The 19631-nt window shown below is 40.2% G+C and overlaps 1 protein-coding gene across 5 annotated transcripts in view; it reads right to left on the reverse strand.

Moving 5' to 3' along the window:
- Positions 1–19631, reverse strand: part of LOC102953305 (LIM domain containing preferred translocation partner in lipoma) — a 673846-nt gene that overhangs the window by 518497 nt on the left and 135718 nt on the right. The window contains exon 1 of one of the 5 annotated variants that reach the window (XM_042998789.1): positions 7308–7560. The exons of the other annotated variants lie outside the window; for them this stretch is intronic. The gene's annotated coding sequence lies outside the window, so the exon portion shown is untranslated. Of the gene's footprint in view, positions 1–7307; positions 7561–19631 lie in introns of those variants that run through there. 5 annotated transcript variants of the gene reach the window in all.

Raw genomic sequence — 19631 nt, forward strand, 5'->3', positions numbered from 1 at the left:
AAAGCTACCAAAACAGAGAGGTGAGGATCCCTTCTTCACCTTTTCATACCTTCTGGTCTGTGGATATGGAAGATTCTGTTCCTTTGTCAAATGATAAAGAACTCTCCCTCCATCACTCTCCATACTTCTTCCTCCACGACAGAAGGAGGGGTGATTTTATCTGACTGGTAAATGGCATTTTGTAGTTTCATTAGTCGTGTTGTGCCAATGATAATCTCTTAGCTTTGATAGATGTAGTTGGTTATGTGAGATACTACTATTAAAGGAAGATGGGTGAAAGCTATCCACAGACTCTGTTACCAGTTACTATTCCTAGTTACTATTTTTGTAACTCACCAACAGCAACACAGTAAAGATTACTGGGGATGATCCCCTCAGGCTGCTTCCAGCCAAACCCAAACTCTATCCGGAAAAGAGCTGACAACACTGAACAACAAGAAAGGACATTACATGAAATGACTTCTCGCTTTTTATTGTTCTTGCAATAAATTAAAAAGTATTTCAAATGCATTTGATTAGTTAAAAGGTTCACTGGAAGCTAGGAATTAGCTGAATTAAAGATTGTTTAATTATAAATAAAAAAATAGAACGAGAAAGGCCAACTTTGCCAAGAAAGAAATTGTAATTGAATAATTCACATTTTTGCTAATTTTTGAAAAATTTTATTTTATGTTTGGACAAGCAATAGATAGAGAATCATCTTCCCAGATTATGGTTGAAGGTTTCAAATATTATATTGGCTCTATCTTACTGGGAAAAGAAAAAGTCTTCTCCATCTGTGCTAAGAAAGAAAAAAAAAAAAAAGCCTAGCCAACACATTCAGAGGGTTTTCAGAGATTCAGTGTCCAGACCTTTTAGCTCCCATCCCAAGTGTCAGTGAAACTATATAACTTAGCCTGGGAAAAATTCTTTCAAAGAATCATGATACCTTTTTCTTCTCCCCAAAGTTTTCTTTCAAAGGTCAGTGTTTCTTCAACTCAGTTCACCTGATTCAGCAAACCAATCAAAGACCAAAGATTAAGAAAAATTAAATTCTACCATCTTGCATAGATAGGTATGTGGGTGAGTGGGTCGGTGGATGGATGGACAGATGGACGGATAGATAGATAGATAGACAGACAGACAGATAGACAGACAAGAATAAAAGCTAAAGTTATTTGAGCCCAGTTTACAAGCTGCAGTTGCCTGCTCAAGGAAACGGACTTTTGGAAACATTGTACTCCTTCCTGAACCCTTACCACTATAACAAAAATATCAACATATTCACCAAGTAATTTTTCTCACCCTACTTTTAGATAAATGTTTGCCTTTCGTCAAAGGTAGTGAGTGTTATAGAAAGCAAGTCACGAAGATCAACATCTTTGGGATGAGGAAACAGGGAACCAGAAAGGGAAACAGATACCCAACTCGGCTCCTTCCTATCAGAACCCCTCTTAAACATGCCTTCAGACAGACCTTAAATTAAAAAGAAAGGCCAAAAATATTAAACAAACAAACAAAAAAAAAAGCAAGTACTGTGAACAAAGTACAATGCTAAGTAACAGAAGGCAGAGAGAGACCAAGAACCCAAGGCTCTTCCTGGCCCTGAGAGGTTCTGGAACTATCTCCAGCCTCCTTGGAGGGCAACTGGCAGGCTTTCCTGGACCTGACTCCCTTCTGAGGACGCAGGTTTCCCTGCAGCCTCTCTATGTGCGTCCTCCTGGCCCCCAACACTGCAGATACACAGGGTCCAAAGCCAGGGCCAGCATTTTTCTGAAGCCTCTTGTCACGTCTAGACCATTGCTCTGCTGCCACACAACCAGAATCTAGCCTTCAACTCTCACACTTCCAATTTTTACTTTTACTTCTCCATGGAGACTCCCAGTTCCTGGGATCCTCTCTTTTTCCCCAGGTGCCATTCCCTTGTGGCAGCACTGCTCCCTGGTTCAGGGTAGAGCCCGTAAACAATAACATGTCAGGCATCATGGTGGTCCTTTACCTACCTTCGCAGCTCTCTCACTTGACATCGTTTGATTATGGTACACTCAATAACACCTTAAGAAGCTAAGATACCAACACTGCAAACCATCTTCGGTGACAACCCTTTCAGTCTAGAGGGTAAAGTTATTGAAGCATTTCCTTACCCATTACCAAATTTGATTCCCACAACTGTAGTAAATTAGGCACAGCAGAATTGGATGCCCATTTAACAGAAGGGGAAGAAAAAGGACAAAGAGGGGAAGTAATCTCTACCAAGCGTTCACAGGAAATTTTGGGCACTGCTGAAATCTAAACCCAAATTTCCTCATATCTGGGGTCCAGGATGCTTTTTATCTCCCCATGCACCCAAGGCTCCAGGATCCCCTGCACAAAAAAATGACACCTCAGTAATGGAGAGGACAAATCATTAACCTCAGCAGGATTAAACTAGTATTTTTACTTGACGTAGACAGAGGGGAGTTAGAAAAAAAAAAAAAAAAAAAAAACTAAAAAAAGTTCTCCTAACGGATTCTGGTAGAGACGATTAGCAGAAATATCTTGCAAAGAACGTGGGTGTCCTGGAAGACTCATCGTCGTCATCATTATAATTTCTAATCATGTTGTGTGGGCAGGTGTCCGTGTAGCAAAAACACCATTGGAACCCAGATTAGCAGTTTCATCGGGAGACTAGAAACTAAGTCTGCAATTCTTAGACCTCAAAGTCTGAATCACAGCTTTCCCCTTGGGGATCAGCAAATATGCGGTCTGTGCCTTAGCAAGGACTGTTGGGCCTGCCGCGGGGTGGGAAGGGGGGGCGGGGGAATCAAATCCCAGGTCCACCCAAAAACACAGAGTGGAGCAAGGTACCAGAAGCTTCCTGTGCGCCTGGAAATACCACTAGATTCAGAAACAGAAGGCCAGAGTTGTAGTCCCACGTTATGGCTCTAATTCACTGAGTAACTTTGAATGAATCATTTGCCTTCTTTGCATTTTTGTTTTCGTTCTCATCTGAAAATTGAGAGTTTTTCAACTATTGGTTTTCAAATGAGACATGGGATAAGATCAGGAGGGAAGGCAGCCAGCAGCAGGGTTTTGGGCATCCCCTAGTTCTGCACCCTCCCCCACAACTGCAGCACATCTGTTTTTATCATTTTACTTCAGGCCTCTGCAAGATTTAGCTACAACAAAGGAGCCAAACCCACAAAAAGCATGGGCATGCTGTCTGTTAACCCACCAGCTCTAACATTCTGATTCTCCTCAAATATGTTTTCTCCTGGGCTAATCTTTACAGAGATCGTTTCACCCAGTTGTACTTGACTGTATTGGTAGACTTTAAAAATAAATCTGTTAATGACATACTCTGAAAAAGTAATGTGAAGCATGTCAGTAATTTCTTCCTCCTCCACATGAGCAGATACCTAGAGAAAATGGCCAAAGATAGCAGAGAAGGACCAGAGCAACAGGAGGGAACCCACCACAACTCCCATGATTATTTCACAGGGATATATTAATTTGTACAAAAATATCGCTTAAGCATCCACAATATGATAGGCATTATGATAGTCTTGAAGTGAACAACAGACAAGGTCCCTGTTCCCATGAGGCTTATTCTAATTGGATCTCACATTTTTTTAATTTATATTAATAAAAAAGCAGAAACGTATTTTCGTGCGTGAATTAAGAGTCAAGCTCAGACAATTGGAAAAACAACAAAAGAAACTTGGGCAAAGCAGAAGAAACCCATTACTGACAACTTTAAAGAGAAAATAAAGAATAGTAGGGCCAGCAAATAAGTGCAAAAGCTGTTTTGTGAATAAATAATAAATAAAACTTGGCTGAACTAATCAAAAACGGGGGAGAGAGAAATAAAGTACAAAAAACATAAAACTGTAAATAATGACATGGAAATAAGCACAAACACAAAGGAAATGAAAACAATTATATGAAATGATTTAACTCCATGCAAATCTATCTGAAATCGGTGACTTTCCTAAAATACAATTAACATAAGTAACCACAGAAAAAACACCAAAGAAAATGAGTCCAATTAGTATAGGAGCAGAGAGATAAAAAGCTGTCAAAGAGTCAACAACCTCCACCCCTCCAAAAAAGGCACCAAGTCAAGGCAGTTTCACAGGGGAATTCTATCACATATTTTAGGATTAGATCATATAAGTGGTGTTAAAACTATTTCAAAAGGAAACAAAGAAAAAGAAAGGCCTTTGAATTATTTTATGGGATTTAAGCATAACATCTATACTAGAATCTGACAATAGCAAATATACACATATACGCACTCACACAATTCTCAAATAATCTCACTTAGGAAAACTGATTCAAAACTTGTTAATAAATTATTACCCTCTAGATTCCAATAACACTAAAAATATAATGCACAAACTATGACTAAGTGGAACACTAGCATGATTTCATGCTTGAAAAATGTATTTATATATTTCACCAAATTACAGAACAAAAGATAAAAATCTAAGATATTTTCTCAGCAAAGAAAAAAGGAGACAATGCATGATGATTTCCATAGTTTCCAAAGTATTAAACATTTAACAACTAGTTTCTATTTTAAAAATAAAAAACACTCTCAGAATAGGGATGAATTTTTTTTTTAACACAAGATATTTCTCAAACCAAAACCAACATTACAATTAATAGGAAACATTATAAGTATAAGCATTCTCATTAAAGTCAGGAAAAAGAGAAGGAAATTCACTCAAACTCTGCTATTTAATATCTACTCCTCTTGATGCAACAGAGGAGTAGAAAATCTACTCCTCTACTCCTTTTTGATTTATAAAGGAAAATCTACTCCTTTTTCTAATCTATAGATTAGAAAAATCTATAAGATTTATAAAAAATAGAAAGAAAAAGGTAAATTATAGCTATTGCCAGATTATATAAGATTACTGAACCAGAAACTCAAAGAAATTTATCTAAAACTTATTCAAATAAGGGCGCCTGGGTCGCTCAGTCGGTTGAGTGTCTGACTCTTGGTTTCAGCTCAGGTCATGATCTCACAGTTCATGAGATTGAGCCTTGCGTTGGGTTCTGCTCTGAGAGCATGGGGCCTTCTTGGGATTCTCTCTCTCCCTCTCTCTCTGACTCTATCTCTTTCTAAATATAAATAAACACATAAAATTTAAAAAGTAAATAAAATGTGAAAAACTTATTTAAATAATGAAAGCATTCAGTAAAGTGGCTGGATAGAAAAACCCATATACTGATAACAAGAGGCTATATAAACACAGGTAAAATCAGATGCTATAATATAAAATAATAATTCCATTAACTAGAGAAAACCAAAAGTACCTAGTAAAATAAACTGACAAGAAATATGCACAGTCTGCATGAGGAAAATTTTAAATGCTCCTGATGATATAAAACAAGACTTCAACAAATGGAAAGGCATAGTGTTCTAGAAAAAAGAAATAACATCTTTACAATGCATAATGTAAATGAATAAGTTTGGAGCAATCCCCATAAAAATATCAATGTGACATTACTTTCAGAATTGGGCACGTTCATTCTAAAGTTCATGGGAAAATAAAGTGCTAAAAGACGCAAAAATTTAGAAAAAGAGGAACTAATGAGATTGGAGTAGCCCCATCAGATAACAAAACATATATAGGTACAATAATTGAAAGCATAAACATGGTGCATAAAGTGACAGACAAATGGAACAGAAGGTTCCAAAAATAATACAAATTCCTAAGTAATAAGTAATTAAACATTAAGAAATTTAATATTTAATAAAAGTGCTTTTTCAAATCAGTGTGTAAAAAGAACGGACTACCCAATGAATAGTGTTTGGCAGGTGTATCTAGAAAATATCAGAGTGGATCCCTACCTCGTATCTTTTACCAAAATATAATTTCAGTGAATCAGTGATGAGAGACAGAGTGAAAAAGAAAAAAGAACCAAATGAACGGACAAGAAAATAAGAAGATATTTTTTTTAATAACCAAAATGGAGAAGGCATTTCTAAGTATTACACAAAGCCCCAAAACTATAAAACGAAAAGATTTAACTGACTATACAATTTTTTCTGTTATTTTTTTGCATGCAAGCTAAAAAGACAAATGCAAAATGGCGAGGTGTTGCAACTCCTATCACGGACTAAGGGTCAACTTTTTCCCTGTAAAAAATAAGCAATCATTCAATAGAAAAGGAGGCAAAGGGGAGTTCACAAAAACAAAAACCAAATGGCTATATCCTATTTAAAATGATGTTAACAGTCACTGACAGCAACAGAAGTGCTAATTCAAACTATAAGATAACCAGACACAAGATACTAATACAGAAATGATCATCTAGCTATAGGATTGCATGAAAAAAGCAAGATACAAAATAATGTGTACAGTGTGCTCCCCTTTGTGTAAATATTCTCTAGACATATAAATACATAAAAATGTCTGTCTCTACCCAGTTTATTTCTAGAAGCAGATACAAGGAACTGGTAACAGTGTAGACCTCTGGGTAGGAAAAGTAGACAGTTGAGACCCTGATAGGAGAAAAATTTATTGTTTCACTACACTTCTTTTTTGTGACTTTTTAATTTTGCACTATATTTTTGTGTTGCTTGCTCAGTTATTTGTTTTAGTTTTCTTTAAAGAAAGACTGGACAACAATGCACCAATGAGGACATCAAATGCGGGGAAAGGGAGCCAGCTAGATAGTCTGCAGCCTTCCATCTCTGCAATTTAATATGGCCTATCAGAAAGAGGGTGACAAAGGTGTTGGGCTTTGAAGCCTAATGCAGCCACTTAACAGTGTTGACTTTGAGGAAGTTCTTTACTCGTATAGTGTCTCAGTTTCCACAGCTGTAAAACAGAAAGCTAAAATTGACATCTTAACAAGTTGCTGTCAAAATGAAGTATGATAACAGGTATAAAGCACCTAACCCAAAGCCTGGCAAGGAATACATGTTCAAAATGATGATGGTGACCATGGTGATAATATAACAACTCTAGTTCTGTGTTGCTCAACCACATACATTCAACCCAACACCCAGCTCGCCCACTGGCCTCACTGGCCTCACTGGCCTCAGCTTCCCAGCTCATTGCCAGAACACTCCGAGTCCCCATGAAGCAAGAGTTGAATAATTACCAATTCCAAACACCAGTCAGAAAGACAACTGGAAACACCTGTTTCAACTCCCACATAGGGCTGAGGGAGGAGCGGAGGAGAGCTGTAGTTAGCAGACGGGGGAAAGAGGTGGAAACTCCAGTCTACTGACCCCCATTATACAGACTTCCCACCACAAAATTTCACATGTTGGCCAGGAATGGGCCTCTTACCCTCAACTCCAATGGCCTCTCATTTTTCAAAGTTACCTTGTTTCACCTTCAAGAGCTCCATTTTCACTGTGAAGCACCTATAGCACATCCCTCCATCAGGTGCCCCGGTCTCACTCCCTCGCGAACACGATAGTCCCAGTACCCACAAGGCCTCCTCTTCAGATTCTCACACATTAGACGGCAAAACTACCCTTCCTGCTGTGTTACAAAAGGCCAACTTTGTCAGTCTTCCCAAAGAGGGAGGAGAAAAAAGAAAGGATTTAAAAAAAAAAAAAAAAAAACAAACTTCACTGAAGACTACCCTGACAGAAATGTGGTCCCCTCTCTCTAGAACGTGATGACTTCACAATGGATAAAGAGGGTGCATCCTTAGAGCACTGGGTTTTCTTTGCGGTGATGGTGGCAGTGAGGTTTTTGTGTGTTTATGTTGTTTTATTTTTCCTTCTTTCTGTGTTTGGTCTTTGAGAAAGATTCTCTTATGGTGGCTATCAATTCTCATTTAAAGAAATAAGGACAATGGTATTCATAATGAAACAAAAGTACTTTTTACTCTCTGTGGTCTGCAAGGAGTTTCACATTTCACTCAGATAGAACTCCATGTTTTACTAATGTGAAAGTGTGTGGTTTTGGCGATAGCCAAGTTCTTCTAATATTCAACCTTCTGTTGTTTCTTACTTGCAATTTACAGTAAAACGAATCCCAACTTTTCCCCTTTGTCAAAATCAGCCCATTTTTAAGACACCCAGGCCACCTCAAACACTGTACTTGTCATGAATATCCCACTGGCATGAGCCTATTTAGATCCAGTTTTGTGCATTCATCTCCACCATGAAACAGAATGCCCAAATTTGGTCTGTGGACTCCACAGGACATCACCGTTCTGAAGAAGCACTGAAGAAAGGCCAGTCCTATCTTTGCTGATCTCCCCTTCCCCCAAATCCCTTTCGACCTTCATTTTTGGCTCAAGTTGGACAGATCAGGCCTGTGAGTCTGCAACAGGAGAAAAGCTACCCCCACCGTCACAGGGGTAGCTTAATCATCACCCTTTACTTGGGTTATAGAGCTCCATCTTGAGAAGTTCTTTCCCAAGGGCTTAACCATCCCATCAAGCTCCTCCACCATGTCCAGAAGCAACTTAGGCTCAAAACAAGGCAAGTTAGCTGCCCAGGAGCCTCCTCCTGCAGTGAGTGGCAAGATCAGGTCCTCATTCCAAGTTTTACTAGTCTAGAGCAAGGGCTCTTCCTGCTCTCTGCACTGCCTGAGGAGAGCCACCTGAAGTTCCCCTCAACCCTGCGAACATCACTGACTCTTAGCTGCTGCTTCATGACATACCGCGACCCCACCAGCAAGGCCACCCATCAGCCCACCCCTGATGGCACAACTGTTCATGCAGGGGTTGGTTTTGATTGTTCAGGGCTTGGGCCATACCAGTGATGAGGTATTTTCACTACCACCAGGGTCCATCAATTGTCGGATGCGTCACAGATAACCGTTAACAGTCATCGTTAAAGTCCTGATGTGCCAAATGAATTGTTTTTATTCAGAAATCAGCACTCTTTCCAGGTTATTCCTACGCTATTGTCACTCACACTTTCGTCTACTTCCTTAAGTGGGAGAAGAAGAGACGAGAGTTAGGGATAGATCTCCGGTTATTCCACTTAATCCCTGCCTGCCTTTCCTTGGTCACAGCCCACAGTGTACTGTTATATGAACATAATCCGCTGTAAGAGACTTTGATGAGTAAAGGCTGAGGACTACTGCTGTAGATAAGGAGAGCAGAGGGCCCCACAAGAAGCTGGCTTTCCTAGAAAGAGGAGATAATATCTAAATTCCCTAATGACTGGGTAAACCTCTACCATCAGTCCTGAATTTGTTCTACAGCCTGATGTTTGGATAACAGAACTCAGAATGCCCCTCTTGTAATCCCCAGCTGCCTCATTAAAAATTTTGTCCAAACAGAGTAACATAAATGTGTTATCTATTACACAGTGTACACACACTCACCCACACACACACGCATACACACCTCAGAGCACAGAAGAGACCCAGTCTAGTGCTGCAGATGACTAAAAATGCAGTACAGATCAGGCCAACTTATCCTATCAGTGCCTAAGAGATAAACAGTCTTGCAAGTTATAATGAAGTTGGCTTGACCATCCCTGTTAACAACTTCTCTCTTGGGACTAAGTATATATTGTCTTCCTCACTAGACTGTAAGCTCTCTTCAGTGAAGGACCAATTCGTGATTCAAATAAACATGTAATGAGCACCTATTATGTGCCAGGCACTAATTGAGATGGCGGAGATACAGCAAAGAATGAGAAAAGACTAAATGTCCGCACTCCTGGAGCCCTACGACAGCAGAAAATTCACAAACGGGGAAAGGAACACCTAGTTTTCAGAGAGCAATACATTCTTTAAAGGAAAGTAAAATTGGGTATAGGAGGTAAGGAGTGCTTGATGTGGGGAGAGCTGTTGTTATTGACATGACTTTTACTTCTAACCATGGATTTGGAGTTTTTAAAAGAATCCCCATGACTGTCTAATCCCCAGACATACTGATTTAATTAGTGTGGGGGTGGGCTTGTGCAACAATGCTTTTGAAGGCATTCCATCAGGGTGGACAACCACTGGTATGCTTGGTTGTGAAGGCAAACAGGCCTGGGCTTCAAACCCACCTATTATGCACCATCTGTGTGCCTCTGGGCTTTATCTCTGAGCCTCAGTGTCCTTATCTGTAAAAACAGGATAACAATAGTAATGCACAACTTTTGGGCTTACTGTAAGAATTAAATGATACATGTAACATGCCTAGCACATGGAAAGCACTTAGGAAGTGCTGGCCATCATGCACCGTTATCTTTATCAATCAGGAGATGCATACTGGAAGGCTATAGGTCCAGTCTGGCCCTTCGATAAGTTTCGTTCGCCATGTACAGAGTGGACTTATAAAGTGCTTTGCCGTTGCAGCTAAGAGCCAAAATTGATGTTCCTATGCGAGATCACAAATTGCACTTTGCTCTTTCCATGAAGAAGCATCTCTCGCAGTGTTTTATAAGAATTTGAATGAGTTGCCAACATTTAAAGACCTAAAGACCTCACGTAAAAATCTGACAACGCATTCCCATGGGCAATAATTGATTAGCACCAGACAGCCGCCATCTCTTTCAGAGAGAGTCCTCTCAAGCTATCCGCGTGCCTCACCACACCCTGTAGCTCCCTTCCAAAAGTGCACAATGATCGTGGCCGAGGACCAGTCACATTTCATTGGCACATCTGCACTGTTACCTTCTCTACAGTCAAGAGGAGAAGAAAGTGGCACCTATACCCAAGACTCCTGCGTGGGAAAAGGACAACTAGCAAAAAGGGCTTTGTATTTCACGAAGACACTGGAAGTATTTGTTTGTGGAAGCAAAGGCTATTTCTGTATATTAACTATGCAAGTGCAGTGTGTCTGCGTCAAAAGCATAAAACTTGCATGTCACCCGATCACTCTTTTACATAACTCACCTCGCCCCACAGGCATACAACCTATCATGGCCTGGGCACTGAAACAGGAGCTCAGCAAACACTAGCCCTGGAATCTCACAACTTTGAGAGGTACTTTCCATTATCACCATTTTCAAAGATGAGGAAACTGAGCCCAGGAAAGGATAGGCAATGGCCTTGGGTCATATAAATAATAAATGGCAAAGTTAGCTGTGGAACCAGAACTGTCTGACGTCAAAGTCGAAACTTCTTCCACCTAGGGAGCTATTTAATGTAATTTAACTATTGAGGAGAACAACAACTAGATGGGAAACTTCTTGGAAAGAATGCCATCACTTTAGAATAGTATATCTCTCCCTGGTCAATGTACTTGGAGTTCCTGCCACTAATGGTGAAGACCATCCCAATAATTTCTGGCAACTGTGTCTTTCAGATGTTGAGAAACCTGCAAATCATACAGTGAAACCTGTTTCTCTCTTTCTTTTGTCCCATGTAAAGATAGTTCCACTTTTACTTTTCTCCAGTTTATTTATTTTGAGACAGAGAAAGGGGGGGGGGGGCTGGTGCATGCACACAGGGAGGGGCAGAAAGAGAAGGGGACAGAGAATCCCAATGTGGCGCTCCATCCCACAAACCTGTGAGGTCATGAGCTGAGCCGAAATCAAGAACTGGACGCTTAACCAACTGAGCCACCCAAGTGCCCCTAGATAGTTCCACTTTTAAATCTACAAACAGATCACAAAAAGAAAAATGCACTTGTATGTGTACGCATGTCTGTCCACACGTGTGTGTGTGTGTGTGTGTGTGTGTGTGTTGTGTTGACAGAGACCAAAACAAATGACTGAAATGGATGGATGAAGACATATTCAGGTTCAGCTCAAACACTGTCTCTTTGCTGAAGGCTTCCTTGATTCACCCGGTCAGAATGAACCTGCTACCAGATTCTAAAACAGGTCATGTGTATGTATCTTAGATCTGTACATCACATCATATCTAAGTGTTATGTGTCAAAATCCCCACCAAATTAGCATTCTCTGGGAAAAAAAAGATACGTTTCTCACGTTTATATTACCCACCCCATTCCAGCCCCATCATCAATGTTAAGCAGAAAACCCAGCACACAATCAGATGCAAAATAAGTAAGCGAAGACAAGGTTGACCATTTTCCAACCATGTTTCTATAAGTAAATGCCTACTTAGCATTAGCACCTATGGACCTAGGTTTTGTAGGGATGCAGAGATTCATTTTTTTAAACTTCAATTCAAGATGTGCATCATCTACTGGAGGAGAAGAATGAAAAATGTACATACATAACCACAAAGCAGAAAAAAATTAAAATTAAACCTTCTAAGAGATACAAACAAAAAAAGTTCTGACAGTTGAGAGAAATGTGCAAAATATGAAATTCCTCAGAATTTTGCTATAATCTTTAAGTGGTCAATTAAAATATATCTACCCAAATAAACATGCAATTTCTTTCTCTGATAATTTACTGACATTTCTTTTTTCAAGTTGCTGACATTTAAGTATCAAAAGAGCTGTTAAGAAAGGTCTCAGCCGTAATGGGGAATTCAACTTTTTTTTTTTTTAAGGCAGCTTAAGAGAAAGTAGCTTTGTATTTTAGCAATTCTAGAAGAGCTTGACTTTTCTGACAATATAAGTGGAAAGAAACTTGAGTCAAAACACACAAGAAAGAAAAAGATGCTCAAGATATTTCAAGTCTACAATTATTTGCTGAACACATGCTAAGTGCCAGGAAATATGTTAAGCTCTCCAAGGAAACAGAGCTCAGTCTTTATTTGGGGTAACCGTGGGGTACTGGTCCAGCACAAAAACATTAGGATATAACTTTATGATAAGCAGTATAGAAGAGGTGTGGGCAAAAGGCTAGGAGATTCAAGGGGGAGAGAAATTATGTAAATTAGGAATTCTATTGATAAATGTGGCATAGCACTATGAAAAGAAAACTAAATTGAGTAACTTGGCATTTGCATTATAATCCTGGTTTTGCCAATAATTTGGTGACAGAACTTGAGCAAGTCACTGCCTACATTTTAGACTTCAGCTTCTCCCAGGATTAAAAAGGAGACAGGGGTGCCTAGATGGCTCAGTCAGTTAAGCATCCAGCTCTTGATTTTGGTGAGGCCATGATCTCACATTTCCTGAGATCGAGCCCCACATCGGGCTCTGCACTGACAGCACGGAGCCTGCTTCGGATTCTCTCTCTCCCTCTGTCTGTCCCTCCAGCTCCACTCCCCTCTTTCTCTCAAAATAAGTAAATAAACATTTTAAAAAATAATAATAATGAGACATATGACCCTCCCAGTGGTCACATTCTACAAAACTTAGTATTAAATAGCCTTCTGAACTAGAATTACGGCAAGAGGAAGTAAGTTTTCCACTATGTTGTTTGAATCCATTGCCCTCTTAGATGTGTGTCGACCAACAGATTCAAAAGCAATAAACCTAGTAGCTACATGGAATTTGATATTTTCCTTGAAATTCACACGAGTAACTAAATTTTATGTCATTTCACCATAAAAGCTAGAGTAGTCCTACAAGGTCAAGGGGGGAAATATGGAGGCAGGCAGAGAAGGGGGGGTGGATTTCCACGAGGGCTCCCCCTCCATTTCATGGCACGAAAGGTACAGAGTAATTCTAGGTCCAGCTGCCATCAGTCAGTACTGGTTCAGTTGGTAGGAAAAGTGAGAACTTTATCAGAAATGACCCCAGTATATCTTTCCAATGTCATCTCCCACTATTACTTCCTCTCAAATTTTTATCTTATAAACAAATATTGCCAAACTTGCCTTACCAAATCAGAATCTCAAGGGAGGGTGCTAGAAATCTGTATTATTAACAGCAAGTGATTACAATGATCGGGCAAGTCAGAGAAATCCTATTCCAGAACATTCAAACTATTCATCATTCACCACAAATTCCCTGCTCCTTGTCCCTTTGTGTTTTGTGTCCCTTTGTGTGTTTCTCCTGCCTGCACTGCTCTACTCCCATCTCTGGCTGGTGACATACATACACTTACCTATCCTTCAGGTCCCAGTTAAAGCACCACCTGATTCTACTACCTGAATACTCTCCTACATGTATTTCTTATTTCCTCTATGGGATTATGAGCTCTTAGAGATCAGAGAAAGAGTGTGATTCATTCATTCATTCATTCATTCATTCAACAAATATTTATAAAGCACCTGCCACATGCCAGGCACTGCTCTAGGCACTAGTGACACAGCAATAAACAGACAAAATTCACTCTTTTCATGGACACTGTGGTCCACGGACCAAATCTGGTTCACTGCGTGTTTTGGTAAAATTGTATTGAAACATAGCCACACTCAATTATTTCCATACTGTTTATGACAGAGTTGAGTATTTCGCTCTTTATATTGTAATATTTATATTTACTTCATATTGTCAGATAGCAGAATGAGTAGCTATAACACAGACCATATGGACCACAGAGGCTAAAATATTTACCATCTGTCCCTTTACAGAAAAGTCTGCTGACCCCCCTGTTCTAGTATATCCTTCCCACATAGCACCATGCCTGGTTGACAGTAGGCAATTAATAAATGCTTAAAGAATAAAATAAAGGTAGAAAGTGAGAATAAGATCATAGAAGGCAGGTCCTACAGCAAAATCTCTTTCACCCAGTCTCCATCTTCCTCCTTAATTGTGCAACACTAATTTCCATCCAGGATAGAATGATAGCAATGCTACAGTTCGGCATGATTACAAAGGGAGGGGGCAAGCTTTCCAACCTAGAAAAGTTAAGAATGAAATAAATTTGCTATGTCCTCAAAAGTCGTTACTATTTCAGTCTCATTTGTGATTGTAACAGCTGGCCTGGCAAAAAAAAAATACATCACAATAGCTGCCCTTCTGCCTTCCTCCAGCTTACAAACATTTGGGGAGAAGTTGTTACTGTGATTCCTTGGTTTGTTTGCCTCAGTAAGATGCACCTTTTGGATCAAGCTAATGAAACACAAAGTACCGGGTCTCCACTATGACAGGTAAGTCAAACACAAACACACAGCTACACGTGAGGAGAACCTCATTCTGTCAAATACTAAAGTAAAGCTTATAGACTCAATCGTATATCCAGAGCCTCAGAATGGTCTTTATCATGTCCCCATGCAAACCTTCTCATCTTTCACGAAACCAACTGAAAGCTGTGCCATTTGCAGGCTGCTTTTCAGAGGCTGAGTTACTATAAAACTGGAAGTGGAGAGCTGGTACACAGCTAAGGTTTTACAAGCACTGAGCAGTGCGGTTTACTGCAAAGAGTAACAGCTTTAGAATCAAACAAGTCTCGATTTCACCAAAGCTTCGCTACTTGCTAACCATGTAAATTTGGGCAAATCATTCAGCCTCTTTGAGTCTTTGCCTCACATTATGGGAATAACACAAGTTACATCACAGGGCTGATGTGAGAATTAAATAAGATAGGGAAGTCCTAAGGATAGGCAAGTGCAAAGCAGCTTTCTCGGAATCAGAAGAAAGTAGGTTTTCGGTAACACTTGGTTCCTTTCCTTCCATTTTATCCAATAGCAAGTGCAAAACAAATCCCCACACCTCAAAAATTCCTTTGTACATAATACACCTAAACTCCCTGAAAATGTTATATATACATATATATATATATATATTTTTTTTTTTTACTCAATAAATTTGGAAAGATGGCATCTCTACATCTATGACTCTTTCTTAGTCCAAACTCAAGAAAATTCTTTCCCTTCTTAATTTACTACTCAGAAGTGAGATAACAGCTCTTGTTTAGGAGTGCCTGGGTGGCTCAGTCGGTTGAGTGTCTGACTTCAGCTCAGGCCATGATCCCACGGTTCGTCAGTTCGAGCCCCGCATAGGGCTCTCTGCTATCGGCACATAGCCTGCTTTGTGCCTCTGTCCTCCTCTCTCTCTCCCCCTCCCCCACTCATTCATTTTTCTCTCTCACTCAGTAAATAAAACGTAAAAACAGCCCTTATTCTATCTCCTGGTGACTGATTTCTAGCAAAGTATTAGTTGAAACGACATTCCCCAAAATGCATTACATTAAGAGCACCCTGATGAGCATCACAGAACGGGGTATCACGTCAGTTCTGAACACTCCTCCAGATTTTGAAGCAAAACAAAAACGGTCAAGTCTCAATCATTTTCATTTTCCGGTTCTGGTGCCCTCGGCCCCTGTGATACCCTTTGTAAAATGCAACAAAGAAATTCACATGCTTCCATCAAAATAGTTTACATTCATTTTACGGATAGACATGGACGGGGTAAGTAGATGGACATGGGCGACAGATGAAGACGGAGAGAGATAAAGGAGAGGGGGAGGGGAGAATGGCCACAGGATGGATGATTACATGGATGACTGGACAGGTGGGAGGGTGGGAGGGGGGTGGGGGGCACATGGGCAAATGCGGGGATGGAACTCACCCAAACATACATGACAAGACGCTAGGCAGACACAACAGAAACGCAAAGAAAGGGACAAAGACATAAGTCTACAACAAAAATATCAATCAATTTCAGGACTGAAATACCAGCAAAATTCCCTCTCCTAGCCTACTGCTCCTTAAATCTCCATTTTTAAATATCCAAAGGACTCTCTTCATCATTATGTCATTGCATCCAAAAATGTGGTAAATATAGGATTATACATGTGCACAGCAACAGAAAATGAATCCTCTGGGCAAAACAAATTTGCCACATCCTCCTAATAAGAGAATATAAAAGTATTCCAGAAGGCATAAAGCAACTTATCTGATATAGTGCATTCATGAGAATAACCATACTATTTTTCAATGTTTCTCTAATTAACGTTATGTTAATTAAGAGAACTTGGCCTAATAGATTTTGTTGCAGTCAGAATTTTCTCTAAATTAACAATTCTCCAGGTCTAACTTTACCTTCACTGAGATCTTAACTAAAAGTACTGCTCAACTCCAGCCCAATACGTATTAATTTGGGATGAAATAAAATACGCCAAATTCCTCTACTGCAAAAACAGTTGTCAACTGCCTCTGACTTGTCTTACAGCAAGTTCCCTTCTTGGTAAACAGGAAGTACTGTTTACTGTGCTATGGAAAATGGAAACAACGGTCAAGCGTCTCACAATACATGCAAATACATGACTCACATAATACAATACTATGTAATGATTAAAATGTATACTTTTGCAGGAGGTTTAATGACATCGGAAAATGTTTGAAATGTAGTATCATGTAAAGAAAACATGTAAGAATAAATATGTGTAACATGACCCCCCCCCCCTTAAAAAAAAGAAAGAATAGAGTGGGTATATGTGTAAAATAGAACAATAGTTACCCTGGATACTGAGAATGGGTGTTTTAATTTTCTTCCCCATACTTTTTGGCACTTTAATTTTCTAAAATGAGTATACTTAACTTTTATAATTAAAAATGAAAGGTTATTTTGTTTTAGGAAAAAGACCAGCACCCATGCTAAAAATAAAATAAAATAAGAATAGTTTGTTTGTTTCCATTTACAGAGTATTTTCACATGCATTCACTCATCTGATCTATTCAACAACTCAGAGAATGGGGTTGAGGATCCACACCAACAGCCAGGCAGTCAAGCTCATAGAGCAAACTACGACAGCACACCTAAGTTTCTTGATGTTCTATAGCCTTCTTTACAATGACCATTCACTTATCTAAGGAAAAGAGTTGGTCTTGAGGGTTTTTTTTTAATAATAGGGGCTCCAAAACTGTCCAAAGTACCAACATCACATCCTATTAAAAAAAAAAAAAAAAAAAAAAAAAAAAAAAACAGGGGCACCTGGGTGGCTCAGTCAGTTAAGCATCTGATCAGCTCAGGTCATGATCTCACAGCTCGTGAGTTCAAGCCCCACAGCAAGCTCTGTGCTGAAAGCTCAGAGCCTGGAGCCTGCTTCAGATTCTGTGTTTCCCTCTCTGTCTCTGCCCCTACCCCGCTCCCTCTCAGTCTCTCTCTCTCTCAAAAATAAATAAACATTAAAGAAAAAAAAAAAAACTACATACAAGCACACCTAAGCCCCTCAGTATCTTGCCCCAAAATGGGAGGGAAAGACCTTATTCAAGAACAACACAATTTCCTACTGTTACTATTTTCATGAACATGTAAAGCCAATTATCCTAATGGGACGAGTCCAATCTATTAAGGAGATATCCAGGCACAGTTTTTAAAAAGACAAAGTCTGACCTAGATAAGCAAATCTGAGACAAAGATTCGAAAGCTGCTTAAGGCAACAGAATGCTGAAGGAGGTTCAGAGTCAGCATCGAAGAAACATCACAGTTCAAACCTAGCTGGTCTTGGGATGACTCACCAGTGCTGCTGTGACACCTTCCTGCCCCATTCATCAGACAGGTTTTTCCATTAGAATTTACTGACGATGTCATCGCTCCCCAGTGAGGTGGTAAGATCAATTCTGCAGTTTTAAGATGGGGAACATATGACTGAAAAGCTGTAACACCAATTCCATTCAGTACACTCAAAAAAGCCCAAGGACAGTGTAGTCTCAGTTGAAGGAACACTTGTCTCCATTTTACCTCCACCCATGAGCAAACCCACCAGTCTGTCTGTTCTGGAGTTCTGACTAAAGAGCTACCAGATTCCGACAAAATCTGGTGCATTGCTAAAGGTATAAGGCAGATTAATTACGTAGGGAATATGCAGAGAAAAAGGCTGGGCCTGCTTAGGGGCTGGGGCAAAAAAGGACGTTGGATTTTTGTGGAAAAGTTGGAACCTATAGAATAAAACGGAGACTCATGACTGGCCTCACCTTCAGTGGGGACTGCCCTCAGTTCCCCTCCTATGGAAACTTCTAGAACAGAACCCATACATGTAGGAGCAAGAGTGTTGCTGGGCAGAATAAATACTCATTATGGGAATGAGCCTGGAGAATAAAAGCAGCAGATGGTCAGGACACGGAGCCTTTGTTCCCTCGTACCATCATCCAGCTTCCTCTCCAGCTGAGGCCAGAGCCTTTTAGATACCTTCTCACTCTCTTTCATGCCCTGAGTAGGTCTTCCTCACCCTGGAACCAATAGGTTAAATGTCTTTTAAAAAGCTGTAACTCCAAGCACTGTATGCCACAAGTAAACTGGTAACAGATTTTAATAAGCAGGAATGCCCATCGGAACTACCCAGAAAAGGTTTTAAAAATGCTAACGCCCAGGCCTGCAGCCAAAAATTTAGAGATACAGACTGAAAATCTGAATTCTAGTAGGATTTCCCTAACTGAAGCTGATCTACAAACTCAAGTTGAAAAACTCCTACTGTCTAGAGCAATCGTCACCTTGGGTACTCGAGGCCACTGAGGGTACCTGGGCAAGAGTCCCCAGGAGGATCAAGTGGCCAGTAGCTAACCTGTGTTCATGGTGGACAAACAAGGAGAGGAGAGGGGCGCCTGGGTGGCTCAGTCGGTTAAGCGTCCGACTTCGGCTCAGGTCACGATCTCCCGGTCCGGGAGTTCGAGCCCCGCGTCGGGCTCTGTGCTGACCGCTCAGAGCCTGGAGCCTGTTTCAGATTCTGTGTCTCCCTCTCTCTCTGACCCTCCCCCGTTCATGCTCTGTCTCTCCCTGTCTCAAAAAGAAATAAACGTTAAAAAAAATTAAAAAAAAAAAAAAGAAGGAGAGGAGAACCAAAGAGTGGCTGGGGTAGCAGTGAGGTTTCCCAAGGCGCCAGAAAGTTGCCTCCAAGAGAAGGGCTAGTATATTCTGTCAAACATCTCCAGGAGAATGGGTCCACTTAGGAGCCCAGGAATGAGGTAAACAGAGACACTGGGGCAGGATTTGGGTTTTGCAGGGGTAGGTATGCAAGAAGGCACTCACCACAGGAAGGCTGGTTAATCAAT

The sequence above is a fragment of the Panthera tigris genome, chromosome C2 (genome assembly GCF_018350195.1).
Source record: "Panthera tigris isolate Pti1 chromosome C2, P.tigris_Pti1_mat1.1, whole genome shotgun sequence".
Taxonomy (NCBI): Eukaryota; Metazoa; Chordata; class Mammalia; order Carnivora; family Felidae; genus Panthera; species Panthera tigris.